The sequence below is a fragment of the Paramisgurnus dabryanus genome, chromosome 4 (assembly GCF_030506205.2).
Source record: "Paramisgurnus dabryanus chromosome 4, PD_genome_1.1, whole genome shotgun sequence".
In the NCBI taxonomy this organism is placed as follows: Eukaryota; Metazoa; Chordata; class Actinopteri; order Cypriniformes; family Cobitidae; genus Paramisgurnus; species Paramisgurnus dabryanus.
Genome location: NC_133340.1, coordinates 41,461,220 through 41,478,392, shown reverse-complemented (window position 1 = coordinate 41,478,392; position 17,173 = coordinate 41,461,220).

The window sequence follows — 17,173 nt, the reverse complement described above, 5'->3', positions numbered from 1 at the left end:
TATATTAGATTTTAGGATACATGAGAATACCTCGTCTGCATAACTAATAATCATAACTTTTATAAACTTTATTTAACCAGGAAGACCTCACTGATTTAAAATATACAAAAGCACTTAAAAACAATTACACATCATATCTCCCAGCTCCTGAATCATTGTTTTTGGATTTAAAATAATCCAAAGACACCACATATTGTAAATTTAGTCTTGACTAAAGAAAGTTCTATTTCGAACACACAAAAAGGCCTTTTTCCCAGAGAATGGGCAAAAGACTATTGCCCAACATGTTTCCAGAATTAAGAATAGAAGAACTAAAATGAAGGCAACAACCCTAAAATGGATTTATAAATGATTAAATACCAATGCATTTTTTTCTTATGGATAAAGAAGTCCAACCAACCATATTATACAAAGTGCAATGATGAGTTAATAGCTTACAGATGAATATAAATCTTAATGCACCATGATAAACATCCAGAAAGGAAAGAAGTGAAAATAATGCAAATACATCGCCATAATCAATCACAGGCAAGAAAGTATTTCTCATATTAAGTGAAAAACAAAATTTGTTTCAAAAGTAAAACCCACTTTTTGACCATTGTTGCCAAAGTTTATACAAATGTTACTTTTATGTGTGTAAAGATGTAGCATTTGTCTGAACTTGTTTCTTTTATTACTATTGAAATGATGATCCTGACTCTGAAATCCAGGCAAAAGTTTCATAAACTAACGATAAGAATAGAAGCATCAAAGTTTTAAATCACTCATTGATTTCACATTGATTTATATTTGACATGGCTATACTCAGTCAATATTAAAGATGTCAAGGTTATATTTGGATCATTTTATGTAGAAAACACAAATGAGAAAATATTTTAGATATACCAACGTGTGTCAAAATCGAACTGTCAATCTAATAGTATTCCAGCTTGATTCTTGATGTATTGTAGGTAAGATGTCTCTGTCTAAACAAGTTATAATGTAATATCTAATTCACAAAGCATTCCTGATGTTAAGCCCCCTGAATTACCTTGTCTCTGAAACTTTTATTGTAAGTGCATTACGGTAAATGCCCTTGTTAGAAACTGGCACCCCATGGGGATATTAAAACATACAACCTTTTGGTTCCCAATTGTACTCAGACTACCACACAGTTTGATTACTTTTGCAAAGACTTGCCACTCTGTGCATTACGGAGTGTAATCTCTTCTTTAGTGTTGTTTATACTGATCCCTTACCTTCAGTGCTATTTAAAGAGCACCGAACTCCTGTCAGTTTTGCATTGGGAGCTTATCTTCCAAACATGGTAAGGAGCGTCACATTTCCAGGTGATGACAGAGGTATTCAGGCCAATCACAACATTCCGGTTAGCTGGGCAATCGGAGGACACTGCGCTATTCAGAATGATGAGCTTTGTACAAAATCATAAACCATAAACCACGCAAACACATTGTATTACACCAAATACACCAAATAACATTGTTTTTAGCAATGTAATAGGTGCTCTTTAAGGATTTTTGTGATTTTTAGTCAGTTTATTTGTATGATTCTTCAAAGTCTCAGTGGCAAGAAAAAGTATGTGAACTTTTTAGAATTTCATGGTTTTCTGAATAAATTTGTTGTAAAATGTGATCTGTTCTTCATCTAAGTCAAGGGTACTGACAAGCATAATGTGTCTAATAATAATATAAAAACAATCTGTTCATGTCTTTATTGAACACACTCATTCAACATTCAATTAATAACTGGTTGACACCCCTTCGCAGCAAATAACCTCAACCAGGTGCTTCCTGTAGCTGTGGATCAGAGCTGCACATACCGTATAAAGGAGGAATTTTAGCCCATTTTTCTTGCTTTAGAACTGCTTTAGCTCTTTCATATTCTTTGGACATCTCATGTGTATGGCCCTCTTCAAGTCAATCCATAGCATCTTTATTGGGTTGAGTGACTTGGCCACTCCAAAATGCAGTTTTTGTTTTTCTGAAGCCATTCTGTTATGAACTTGCTCCTGTGTTTTGGGTCGTTGTCCTGTTGCATCACCCACCTCTACACAGTTTCAGCTGATATACAGACATTCTCACGTTATCCTGAAGAATTGTCTGATATAGTTGGGAATTCATCTTCCCCTCAGTGATTGCAAGCTGGCCCGGTCCTGATACAGCAAAGCAGGCCCCAATCATGATGTTTCCTCCACCATACTTTACAGTTGGGATGATGTTTTTATGATGACATGCCGTGCCCTTTCTACGCCAGATGTAGCGCTGTGTGTTTTTACCAAATAGTTCAATCTTAGTTTCATCAATCCACAAAAATACTGCTGTGGAGTGTCATTGTGCTCTTTTGCAAACTTCAGGTGTGCAGCAATCTTTTTTTAGCAAGCAGTGGCTTCATTCGTGGTGTCCTGCCATGGATACGCTGCTTGTTCAGTGTTTTACAGTACAGGTATGTATTGTAAAATCATAAACAAAATGTTAGCAAGTTCATGCCTTCAAATCTTTGGCTGTTATTCGGGGTTGTTTCTTTACCTCATTGATGAGTCTTCGTTGTGCTCTTGGTGTCATTTTGACTGGGCGCCCACTTCTTGGTAGAGTAGCAACAGTCTCAAAGCATCTCCATTTGTAGATTGTTTGGCCAACTGTACTGGTGAATTTCTAAAGTCTTTGAAATAACTTTGTAACCCTTTCCAGCTTTATGTAAAGCAACAATTCTTGATTGTAGTTCCTCTGAAAGCTATTTTTGGCAGGGCATGGCTCACATAAGCGTGTTCTTATTGTGCAGAGCAAACTCCAAAAGTCTGAGGGCTTTTTATCAGTCAAAGTAGCTGCAAACTTATTATCTCCAGGTGTGCTAAAATGTGAGACTCCAGATGTGCACAAACCTGACTCCAATTAGCTTTTTTGAGGTCATTAACTCAAGGGTTTACATAATTTTTCCACAAGCACCATGAGGTTTTTTTTGGTTTTTCTCAATGAAGACATGAAAAATATGAATTTTGTTTGTGTAATTATTTTTTGTATATTTATTTTTATATTTGACCCAACATTATATTAAAAATAACCCAGCATTTTTTGCAGCTGTAAATCTTCAAAAATAATATTGTAAGGTGGTGATTTCAAATAAACCTTTTTACACTAAACAAATATCAAACTTTTACCAATATGGCTCATACTCATCATGTAAAACGTTTTTCTAAAAAACATTATGAAAAGTTAAATAAAGTAAAAAAAAAGGTTGTGTATAATGCATACATTTTTAACTAGTCAGAACATGAGATCAGATTGAGTTAGTAATGGTAGAATAAGAAAGACCTGCAGACTGTAACAATAAGATGGGTTTGGGGCCCGTCTAACTAAGACTAATGAAATATTTAAAGAAGAATGAGTGGTCTAAGGGCTGGTGAGTCACCTGAATAGAGAAGGGAGGATGATGTGGGAATACCCCAATTTGTTAGAAAATCAGATGTTGGAAATGTTTTCAGTTTCTTAAGAAAAACTTTTATAGGAAGGGATTGTTCTCATATCTAATTTTGTTTTTTTGCAGAATTGTATTCTTTGTTTCCAAACACTTGTGCAAATGTGTAAATATCTGTCTTGCCATTAAAAGGGATGTGAGAATGTGAACAGATGGCCCAGCAGATGAACTGAAAGAAGAAGTGAAGTTATCTATGTAGTGCCTGCAATAGTTTGCAGTTTATGGAACACGCTGTTATAGGGTGAGCAGATTACTAAAGTGTCAGACTGGGACACACAAGGGGGTGGAGGCGGGATATGCCTGTGCCAACCCACTTTTGAATAAAATTATGATGAAGAGGAATAATGGTAGTACTTCATTTTACAGTCCTAATAAGGATTTGAGCCTAACAGCTCACTAGTCAATTGTCTCGACACCATGATACTTGCTTAAAGTTATCAATAAGTACACTGTAAAAATTACAGTATTACTGGGTATTACTGGCAACTAGCTGCCAGTAACTACTGTAGATTTTACATTTATGTTATTTACTGGCAACAGTTTGTTCAAAGTTAAATGAACATGAAACATTTTCAGTCTTTATCTTCTACAGTAAGTTACTGGCAACGAGGTGCATAATTACAGTGCATTTTTTACGGTGTAATTCATAGAAAATACAGTAGGAAACATTTAATCATTCATTATATTTATATTTACTTTATATGTGTGTTTAAATATAATTTTAATAGAAGTGTTGGAACAAACCTGTTAAAATTAGCCTCACAATATGCACCTCTGTCACTTTCAGTGTAATTGTATGAGAATGGTACTGTAGGTTGCAAACAAACCTGTTCATTTGTAGCAAAGCTGCATGTGTTGCTTGTGTAAAAATATGTGACATTGGACTACAAAACCATTCTTAAATAGCGCAGGTATATTTGAAAGTTTGGTTCCAAAATGAGAATCCAGTTTTTTGATTGTGCATTCCAATTAATATCAATCAAACTGCAGTTGGTTTGTTTTGAATGAAGCAGTCATAAAAAAACAGCAAAATAGCACATTTAAACACAATAAAAACATGATAACATAATAATAAACATGTTTTTTTCCTGGTTTATTTATTGATTAATATCTCAGATGGTTGTTTACATAGACAGAAGGTACAAGTATAATGTGTAAAGATATAAACCATAACACATTTATATAAAAAACGCATCAAGCCATGTATTTATGAATATATACACTGTGTATAAAGAAAAAAGAACCCTCCCCAAATAAATAAATAAAACAAAGGCGGTCAGTGAAAATAAATCAGTTATTAATTATTAAGTTGTCCATTAAGTTTAAGTCATTCAAACTCAAACAGAATCTTACTCCTTACCAACCATATCCGTCTTGGATAGAGTGAGAAGTTCGTCTCTTTAATGTAATAAAAAAGGACCCCACATTTTCCTAAAGTTATTTGAACATTTCTTGAGGGACAGTCTTAACTTTTCTAATTTAAGGAAATACAAAACATCTGATGGCCATCGAGTGTGTGAACGGGGGTTCTAGATTTCCAATTTTGTAATATTAGTTGTCTTGCAAAAAAGGTTACAAAAGCAATTGCATCTTTTTGAAAAGGGGGAGATTCAAAAAAAGTGCAGTGAGAGCATTTGGTTCATAATAAACATGTTTTGACAAAAATTTTGAGTTATCTCGTTGTGAAACCAAACTCATCTAAGCCAAACCAAAGATCATGTTCCATTAACATATTTTTATAAATGTCCTAGCATATAAATACCAAAACTTTATTTTGTGAGTGGATGCAGTTGCTAATAACTTCATTTGAGTTCAGAGTTCAGAAAAACTGCAATGATAGAAATGATAGAAATTCTTTGGTTAAAAAGCTCTCGTACAATACAACATAACAATACATACATTATACATCCACAATCCTATAATGTCATATTTTCTCAATACATAGATTTTTTGCACCCTCAGATCCCAAATTTTCAAATAGTTGTATCTTGGCCAAATACTGTCATATCCTAATAAACCATACACATAAATGGACATCTTATTTATTCAGCTTTAAAATGTTGTAAATCTCAATTTTTACAATTCATTATAACTGGTTTTGTGGCCCATGGTGACATATAATTAATCTAACTCGAATATATTTGAAATGATTAATTGAGCCATAATCAAATTATAGGCCTACGGGAAACACAACGGAATGCGAATAACGAAGTACACTTGCTTACATTTTTTATAGAAATGTCGCCCTCTGCTGGAGTTTCACAGACATTACAATGCAGTTCTCAAATTTCTCCTCTGGATGACAGTAAAACATTGCAACGTTTAACTTCATCTTATCTTTATAAGCTTGATTTATCCTTACACAATACAAACAAATCTTAAATAAGTGAATCAATACTTATGGACTTGATTAGTAAAAATAAACAATCAATATTCTCATTATTCACTTAACTGTGACCATTATTCACTTACAGTAACTGTGACCAATGTAAGGACAATTTATTCCTTCCACATAAGTAATTTTTTTACACATGTATTTCCATTTATTTTTGTTTATTTTAAGTTGGGCCAATCAAATGCAACTTGATAATTAATGTATCTATGGTAATGGCTTTGGTTTGGAAATGTAGGCTAATATTTAAACATTTCCCACTGTTTCAGCTTGAGCTATTACTATTACATCATCATAATGCCGTCTACATTTGTCACACATTAACTATAATGTCCACCATAATGTGGGTTTATTATAACCATTAATGATAAGGATTAATGATGTCATGTAACCAGTCCCTCAAGTTGAGGGACTGGTTATATGAAATCATTAAACCTTATCTAAAATGTCCTTATCTAAATGTCTTAACCAGCCATCACTGATTCTTACCAAAATATATATAAAAAATTGAAGAAATTATTTGTGTTTCTGACAAGATTTGAAACCAGTTTATTTTAATAGCTAGAATGTGATAAAGGTTGAAAGATAATGTTGGTTGTTGTGGCAATAATTAAACATAAAAAACACACAAAATTCTTACTTTTTTTGTAAAAAAAAAGGTTTAACAATTGCAGACTGGAAATATGATCACTTTTCATCTTATAAATAACTGATATTTTATTATATAAATAAATAAATAAATAAATATAGCTTCAGAACATGTGAATAAAACTGGTTTCTTATTATATTAATCAAACAATGTGAAATAGAAACAAGGAACAGGGTCATTAAACATTCAAACTTTAAACTGTTGTGTGTTTTGTGGGCTGAGTCTTTCATTAGCACCTCTGTCAAAGTTTGTATGTTGGTCTCTGTTCTCTTTATATTGCTAACTAGGTACATTCGTTTACCAAATGTTAGGAAAATAAATATGTACTGCAGGCATCCTTTGTGTTTAAAATTTTTTAATTTGACTATGCATCATTACTTGGAAGTAAAACTCCATACTTTACACAAATCAAGGCACAAACCATTAGTACTATAGTGTGGAAGGTAGGTGGCTGTTAAAATGAAATATCAGATGAGTCACAGAGGTCTGGTGGATGTTTTCAAACCTTTTGTCTATTTACGTACCAGTGATAATATAGTAATATGTTAACAACAGACAAGACACCATGCAGCGGTAAACAGTTTTAAGTGTGCATCACCATAGCAGCCCTTAATAGTGCACATTCAAATCACACACAAATCCCTTCCCCCTTTTGCACCAGATGATGTGTTTGGTGTTTATCCAACAACAGTGACAAGGTGAGCCAAGCGATAATGATCTTGTGCATGTGTGTGTGAATTCATGTTTACTATAGAAATAAACGCACTGTGAGGAAGATATCAGTTCAATACTTGGGGCAGTTTCCTGGACCAGGCCTTAGTTATATTAGGACATTTAAGTAGTTTTTACAATACCTTACACAACCTTACAAAAGCAATACTGGTGTGCATAAGAAGTGTGAACAAGAACAGAACATTTATCCTGCTCTGTGTGTGTGTGTGTGTGTGTGTGTGTGTGTGTGTGTGTGTGTACCTGGTAATTATCACGTTGTGGGGACCAATTGTCCCCACAAAGATAGGAATACCAGTGTTTTTGTGACCTTGTGGGGACATTTTGATGTCCCCATGAGGAAACAAGCTTATAAATCAAACAAGATGATGTTTATTGAAAATCTAAGGTACAAGAAAGGTTTTTGTGATGGTTGGGGTTAGGGAATGGGGCAGGTAAGGGGAATATAATGTACGGTTTGTATGGTATAAAATGCATTACGTCTATGGAATGTCCCCACAAAACATGGAAACCAGAATGTGTGTGTGTGTGTGTGTGTGTGTGTGTGTGTGTGTGTGTGTGTGTGTGTGTGTGTGTGTGTGTGTGTGTGTGTGTGTGTGTGTGTGTGTGTGTGTGTGCCTTTTTTGACTTTCTTGGTAAAGAAATTAGTTTATGGGTAAATTGTTACATTATTTCTAAAAATTGACTGATAAAGCTGCTGACAATAGAAATTAATAATTGTAATTGTAGGTTTTGGTCCTACTATCTGATTTGACAGGTGCATTTAAAAAGTGCTTGTATTAAAAATGTAGGTACTGGGATGCTTCACTCTTGAATGAGGCCAGCGGGTGTTTATGCCAATTTGTATGCTTCTCAAGATATAAATTCTTGGTTTTATTTATACACCAGAGAGATTGTTTAAAAAAACATCACGGGTAAAACCCATTCATCAGCACCGCCAGGTACAAGAAGTTACCAACACCATAACCACACACAAGAAATGACACAAGAAAAAGCAGATGGACAATATACAAGAAAATAATCCCAGGAAAAAAACAATAATAATAATAATACAAATAAAAATGAAATATAAATTATATAAAATCAAATAAATTTAAACATAAATTTATTAAATTGTTTTTAAATTATGTGGTTTCACAAAAAACAATTCCAAGGCAATTCTTCATTTAAACCATTGGGGTATACTGTTTAAAGTGTATAAATCCAAAAAGCCTCACATTGAAGGAGATAGCGTTCCCTGTCTGAATATAAATTCTTGGTTGTTTTTATACCATGTCCACACAGACGCGTTTCGGCCTAAGCCATTATCAGTGTATACTGTGAAACACCAGAGGGATTGTTTAAAAAAACATCACAGGTGAACCCCATATATCAGCACCGCCAGGTACAAGAAGTTACCAACACCATAACCACACACAAGAAATGACACAACAAAAAGCAGATGGACAATATACAAGAAAATAATCCCAGGAAAAAAACAATAATAATAATAATACAAATAAAAATGAAATATAAATTATATAAAATCAAATAAATTTAAACATAAATTTATTAAATTGTTTTTAAATTATGTGGTTTCACAAAAAACAATTCAAAGGCAATTCTTCATTTAAACCATTGGGGTATACTGTTTAAAGTGTATAAATCCAAAAAGCCTCACATTGAAGGAGATAGCGTTCCCTGTCTTCACCCCGATGAAGAGGTTTAACTAACTCGATGCCTTGAAATGTTGAAGTACAAATGTCATGCCCTAATTCATTAAAATGTCTGGCCACTGGTGTGTGGTCGGTGTTGGTAACTTGTTGCACCTGACTGTGCTGATGCATGGGGTTCACCTGTGATGTTTTTTAAACAATCTCTCTGGTGTTTCACAGTATACACTGATGATGGCTTAGGCCGAAATGCGTCTGTGTGGACATGGTATAAATAAATCTAAGAAATTATATCTTGAGAGTGCGGTTTTTCATTTTTACTTTGATAACAGTTTTATTACTTGCACCCAATAACAATCTGGGAGTTGAGCGCGCCTGTTCTCATTATAATTTGTATGCTTCCACATTATATCTATATCTAAAATGTACATTTCATGATGTTAGAGAAGTATTAATAAAGTCGGCAAACCAAAGCTCCAAAAATATCCAAAAATTGTAAAATATATATATATATATATATATATATATATATATATATATATATATATATATATATATATATATATATATATATATATATATATTGCCGCATATGATGTTTTTAGCATGCAGGCTTTTAATCAGACAATGATGATGAAGACATGTCTGATGAAGATCCTGTATGCTCAAAACCTCACACACCAATCGAAAGTCTTTTAATTAATAATTTTTTTAATATTTTTGGAGCTTTGGTGTGCCGACTTTACTTATACTTCTCTGGTAAGATTTTTAGTCGAGCACCCATGTGAGGCTAATGTGTGAGCTTTTTTTTTTTTTACATTTCTTGACATTCCCTGCTAAAAAACAATGGAAACTACAAGTGGGTCTCTACTGGTATATGTTGTGTTCTGTTGGTGGGACCATTAAATCCAAAATTAATTCCCCCCCAAAAAAGGCTATTTAAAGGAACACTATGTAGGATTGTGGCCAAACCTGGTACTGCAATCACACAACTGGTGGCCAATACACAACATGACAACATAAACATCGGTTGAGGGCTGCAACTTTTTAAATGACAATATCCTGGCCGGACCACTGTTGTCAGTGATATAAGTATTTGAAATGAAAATGATTTCTTAATGTCTAGTGACATATCAGGGCCATTCTATGATTAATTTATATACATTTCTTACATACTGTTCCTTTAATGCTTTCTGTACACCTAAAGACTTTGAAAAGATTTAGAAAAGACTCTATAAGATTATCAGCTCACATCTAAAGACTTCGGTTCACAGTTTTTAGTCTCAGACTAAAAGATTTTACAAACACTGAATCTTGTAGTGACACTATTTACAAGACTACAACAAGATTATTTTAGCTTTTTATTACCACCAAATTCCTCCCATCATGCTCAGCAGTGTATAATAAAATATATATAATATATATATATAAAATATATAGTGTATAGTGTAAAATGTAGGAGAAGCAGCTACAGTTAGCTACTGTGGCTTTTGCCATTGCAGTCATTTGCAGTGAAAGAAAAAAGAAGTGAGGGCCTTGTCCCCACTCCCACTTAGAGGTCTCAGCAAACTGTGTCCTGAGAGACATGCTGCGTGTTTTAACCTCAGCAAATGGAACATAGGCTACATAGGGTAGCATTAGTTACATTTTCCCAGTTTGTGCAAAGCTAGATTTTCTCTTTTTCATTCAGTCTTTCATTCGTTCTCTTGTACAGTAATGTCAATATCAAACATTAGTACGCCAGTTTCAACAGCGTTTGCAGCGCATACTGTGCAGTTTAATAACAGTATAAAAATCTCAAGTTCACATTACTTTATTTTATATGCATTAATGAGCAAAACCTCTTCAAGACGGTTTTTGACGGTCAGTGTAATTTATTTAACTGTGATTTGTTTAACCCACATTGTTTTCGTGCTGTTCTGGTTCGTGTAATGACATATATAGACACAATACACAATTATAGACATAACAAGCCCATGGCACATTATAAAATATGTTTCTCTTGAGTTTTACGATAAAATAAAAAATTGTACGTTGTACAATGTACGTTATCTGTTTCTCTGAAGACTATTAAGGTATATGAGGACTCATTTGCTGGGCAGAGAGTGAATGACAGCGCAGTCTTCTGATGTTTTTAAATATTTAATTGCTTTCTTTTGAATTGCTCAAAGTCATGACTGTTTGAAACACACTTGGCGTCACATTTATGACCGCACGCGTGCGGTGTACGTGCTTGTTAACATCGGCACCGAAAAAACACGCGCCGCTTACGCGTTGCTCACGCTTTTCGGCAATATCGCTCCACTTCTTTTCTTTTTCCACTCTGTCATGGTATGAACGGCAGTTTACATCAAAAAGACACGGCTGCTCTGCCCACCGCTCGACAAGGCGCTCCTCTCATCCACGGTCCATTTTCGCCTACTTGGCGCTCGTTCTGTTTCCACGTCCGTCTACATGTTTCTTTGTTGTGACTGATGGCTTCCTGTTTCCGGTTTTCGGAGAACGAATTTATTGGTTGTTAATTGTTTTACGTCACGAGACTACGCTGGGACTTGCGATAATATCAAACATGTTTGATATGAAAGACTAAAGAAAGACTGGCATAAATCGGGTCGCCGACTGCAGATTATCACCTCACAGTTAACGATCGAGACGACGGGAGCGCGCCGAGACTCCAGTTAGATTCCTAAAGACTGCCGGTCTTTAGTCTGGGACTGTGAAAATCCTTTGGTGTACGCTAGGCATAAGGCTATAAGTGAAAGCTTATGGTTCCTAATGTTTTATTTAACAGAACCCATTAGAATTTCTGTAATGGTTTTATCATTTGTTTATTTGTTTTTTGGCACTGTTGGTTTCTTGTTAACAACTGTTGTAATTTTTTAAAATTACAATGGCAGTTTTACTGTCGCTCTAAGTGTCTATATGTAGAACCATATGTGGTGCTATAGTGGCGCTATATGGCCCCCATATGGTTCTACACATGTGCTTCACCAGTGCTATATGGCACTAAAACGGTTCTTCTATGATTACGAGCAAAGAACCACTTTTGGTGCTATATAGCACCGTTTGTTTTAGAGTGACAGCCGAATCTCAGCTGCCATTTAGTACAACAGCACTCTCACTCATGATACTGCTTCAGTCTTTTTCCATTTGTTGATTTTATGATTTTAGAAAATCTGTGAAATTGGGCCTGCAAATTGATTTAGTGAGTAGCAGCAGAAATATACATATATTTATTTTTTATTTTTTTGCATTCCTGTGGACTTCAAACTAGACTTTGAACAAGCCTGTTTCTAAATGAGATAACAGTGAAATGTAATACTGTGTGGTGGCTGTGAATGATTAAGCAGCTTGTGTACCTTTTCTCTCTCTTTCTCTCTCTCTCTCTCTCTCTCTCTCTCTCTCTCTCTCTCTCACTCACTCACTCACTTTCTTTCTTTTCTCCTTTGTATTCTCTAGGCTTAAACTTGTAAAAACACTAAAATGATTATATTTTCTCCCTATGTTAACACCCTGCAATAAACTATATAGTTTGCCAGCCACTCCACATCTATCAGTATCAGTAGGTGATTAAGTATTGATATCAGTCTCAGGTGTCTCATATGACACCAGCCAAGTGGCAGCACACACATACGCATTTCTGTAAAATACTTCCTAAAGTTAAAGGCAAAGAAATGTCAGATTTTTTTGTTTCTGTTTATGGTATGTGCTGTTTAAATAAGTATACTGTATGTATAGCATTTGTGTGTGGTTGTAAATGTGATGGACTAAAATATTAAACCATACCTAAAAATGCATGAATGTCATTGCATTACTGTAGATCAAAGTTACACCCCTTCTCAGAACTAACTTCACTTTTCTCAGAAATGTTTGTAGTGCAACCTTTAGCCAACTGCACCCAAGGACATTTTTTGTGGAGAAATGAGATCGGTTTCCCTTACATTCACACAATTAACTTGGATTTATTGGCCAGATATTTTTGTGGGGCCAATGTACCAAAGGGTTATGGGTTTGATCCCAGGAAACACAAGTACTGATACAATTGTACACTACATAGTCGCTTAGGATAATGTCTGCCAAATGTACCTCCTGTCTTTAGAAAAGACTGAAAAAATCTTTAAAAGAGAGGCTTTGGATTTAAAGTCAGTAAATTAGAGTTAGACTCAAAGGTCAGAATCCAAAAAGCAAATCAACACAAATATTTAAAAGAGTGAGGCTTGGCACAAACCATAGTAAGATATGCCAACGGATAAAAGCCAACAAGACCACAAATATTTGCATTTCATTTCCATTTATTCTTTAAGCAAACACATTTATCCAAAACAATTTCCAAAAATAATTCTAGGTAGAAAACAAGTAAAGATAAATAGGGCTACAACAATGATTAATTGGATTAACTCAATAAAATTGGGGGCAGGATTTCCATCCAATATGAATGTGTACCCCTAATTCATAAAAAACTGATTTACACAATAAAAATATATTGAGTTAGTCCAACTCAATTTAAAGTAAATGGCAATACTCAATTAGTTGCCTCAACTCAATTTAGTGTAGTCTGAATAACTCGATTTAGCGTAGTTTGAATAACTCAATGTAGTGTAGTCTGAATAACGCGAGTCTGTTATTTTATATAAAATGTTTTTATATCATACTAATTAGCATAAGCACATGTTAGCATGCTAATAATAACATATGATACTTTGGATGAGCATGTGAGAATATACTGATCTCCAAACAGGCATTAACACAGTAAGTACTCATTGAGAGAAATACGTCACATCCACAACCTAACCACAAGCGCACTCTTCTGCACGATGATAACCAAACAATTTAAAAAAAATATAACACAAACGCTTCTAAATCAATAAGATAAATGGACATTAAAAACTATTAAGTCTTTCTCTTTACCTAAAAATGCATAAAATATCACTTAATTAAAAAAATTACTCTCCAAAAGCAGTTGCATGCAAAGCATGCTGGGAAATTCTTTTTCCAGAACCCAGACTCAAACTAATTGTGTTAACGCAATTAAAAAGAAATCAATAAATTATAGTACATTATCATTTTGTGTTAGACTAATTAAATATATATATACTTATTGCTCTTAATGAGGTATTTTTTATTCATTGAACACAATTTTAATGTGTCATCTCTAAGAAGGGCTTGAATAATTTTTTTGAGTGTAAATATTAGTGTGGAGGCAGTGTGGAGGAAATGTGAGGTTGAGGAATGTTAGACAAGATAGCAAGGTTCAAATATACATTAGGGAGAAAGGAATTCACCTGCAAACATGTAATGGAACAATGACTCTTTTACAATGTCAAACAGGATATGAAAAGCAGGTGAGTATAATAAAACATGGGTTGAATTTCAATTGCATAATACCTGTGTCAGGATAGGATGAGCTTTTCCCTCTACCGTTCCCTCTGTTGCATCAGTTACTCATTTTATCTTCTGTCTGGGCTGTGTTAAACAAAGGTTTGTGTAACATGTTTGCTGAAAGTCTGGCAGATTTCAGAGGAAGAATAATTAGTTTAGTTGTTCAGAACTTTTTTCACTTCAAGTCCCCCATTGCCCAACAATTTTTAAAGGAAAACACCACCGTTTTTCAATATTTTACTATGTTCTTAGACGAATAAATACATAGCTATATTTTTTCAATGCGTGCACTTTTAATCTTTGTACACCGCTTCTTGAATGTGTTAGCATTTAGCCTAGCCCCATTCATTCCTAGCATATGAGTCAATGAGCTTTTGATATCACTGCCGTAAAACAATTTGTCATAAAGCTTCTTGAGGCGCAATATTTGAATTCAAATTACTATAACGAACGCGCAATCTGACTTTAAGGTTGCTGATGAGAACTCGGATCAAGATCGCTGGATGAAGGGCTGAATTTAGATCTGTTGCTCGCAATCGTATGATTTTAATGCTGCATTCAGACCAGCCATGGTAGAGGCATCAAGCGCGAGTGATTTCAATGTTAAGTCAATGTAAAGACGCGTTGACGCGCGTTTATAGGTCTCGCGGCGCGAATGAGGCATTTAGCACGGAACGGCCTTATACGCGCGTCTAGTTTGTGCGAATTGAGCGTTGCCGCCGCTAACGCGCAAGTTCAAACTTTGGCGGAAAAACGCGCCAGTTTAACCAATCAGGAGCTTGCTCTAGTAGTGACGTAATTACAGAAAACGAGTGGAGTTGCAGAAGCCCCTCCCATGACGCATATTTCCGCGTGAATGTTTCGATGACTAAATTTCATGCCCGGCTTTCACACGCGAATGAAGATAGTAAATAAAAAATGTTCAAGCGGCAAACTAGACACGGTAGACGCGAAATTTGACGCCTCAAACGCGGCTGGTGTGAACCCACGGTAAAGATGTGGATTACAGCAAATGAATAAAAGTAACATCTTTTGTAAATTTATGTATTTTGTATTTTGTATTTTGGTGTAATTATTGCTTAGTAGTAATAATAATGTATTGCATAGAAGACAGCATTGGAGAAAACATGTTTTTGTGTGTCATTGCAAACAAACTAAATATAAAAAAATAGTTAAATAAATACAGAAATGTTATTCATTTTAAAGTTTTAAAATGTTAAATATTGTGAAATTCTCTGAATATCATAATCATTTCATTAGGTAAATGGGTAAACTGTCTTAAATAAATAAGTCAGAAAATATAACAGAAAACATGTCATTAATATGAGTAAGAAACGCCAATGTCCAATGTAAATACGTAAATAATTTACGTATAAGTCCTGTCAAAATGATGATATTATATGTTTCAGTGTGTTTTAAATGTAAGTAAAAACGTAAAAATGCACACGTATTGTCATCACGTTGCTTTTTCTTGTCACTGTACAAATTTCTAGTTTTTCATGTCCGTTGCACAACTTTCTTTTTTGTTTCATTTTATGTATTGTTTTCTCATAGTTTTTTCCTATTTTCTTACCATTGTTGTTGGGGTTGGAATCACTTTCTGTTACATTTTTAGACATTCTAACCCACACCCCATCTCCATGGAGAATAGTTTTAAAAGCGGAAGAAATACATGTAGAAACCAATACATATATGTACATCCTAACCCAAACCCCAAATCTAACCCCAACACTAAGCGACAATGATTAAAAAATACAGGGAAAAAACAGAAATTTGTGCGGAAGACACGAAAAAAACATTCGGTTTTCCCCCAAAAAGCTGAATTTCGTGTCATTGACACAAATAAATTAATAAAAAATGTTGTGACTATAACACGACTTTCTGTGAGATCATTTTGTTTTTGTTGTTTTTATTGTCATTTTACCATGATGTATACTACTTCTGTAGTAGTATACTACATATTTTTACTTTCTACATAAGGTATTTTCAGGTATTTTTACTTTCTACATAAAAGTATATTTTTTAGTATTCATATTTTATCAGTGTTTTTCTTTGGAAAACATGCATTCCAAATCATATTATCATAATTTTTACGACACTACATTTCATAATTTTAAGTTTTTGGTTTATATTTAATATTTAAGTATTAAACATTTAGTACATTTTTTTTTTAACTTTTACTTAAGAGTAAAAAGTACTTTCGTACTTTTACTCAAGAAAGTAAAAGTACACAATTTTTATATAATTAGTTAAATCAATTTTAATATGCAATATAATAGGAATACACAGTATGATTCTATGCTTTAGAATGTAGTGAACATTTTTTAGTAAAGTAAAGTAAATTTTTCCCCAAGACAAACACTCTGATAAAGCACAGAATACTTAAGTAATGCACCTCTACATTTTACCCTGGTTAATATCTGATACTTGTATACATATATGGGTTGGGGTTCTGATAAGACGCAGAGAAACATGAGCTGCACCCACTGAGGAGGAGAATCATCAATGATTTAAATACAATCCTCATGTTCTTTCTCTCAAAGACACACACAAAGTCTGTCATGTGCCCATCTTCTTTTAAGAAATAGCTAAAGGTTCAGAGGTAAATTAGATACATTAGTCTGAATACTTTAAAAAATATTCTTTGAATAGCCTACTTATGTCACGTGCATGTATCTATTTCTACTCGTTATGACTATTACAATCATCATTTCATTTTGACTAACCAACTAAAATTCCATTAACAAATTTCACTTTCAGCTTACCGAAATTATCAACGTCTAACAAATAAAAATGTAAGTGAGAACCCCCTCTGTGTGTCAAACTGGTTTGGTCATATTTATAGTTCAGCTCTGTCTATAGAAGCCCAGTGATGACGCCCCCCATATGCAAATATACCTG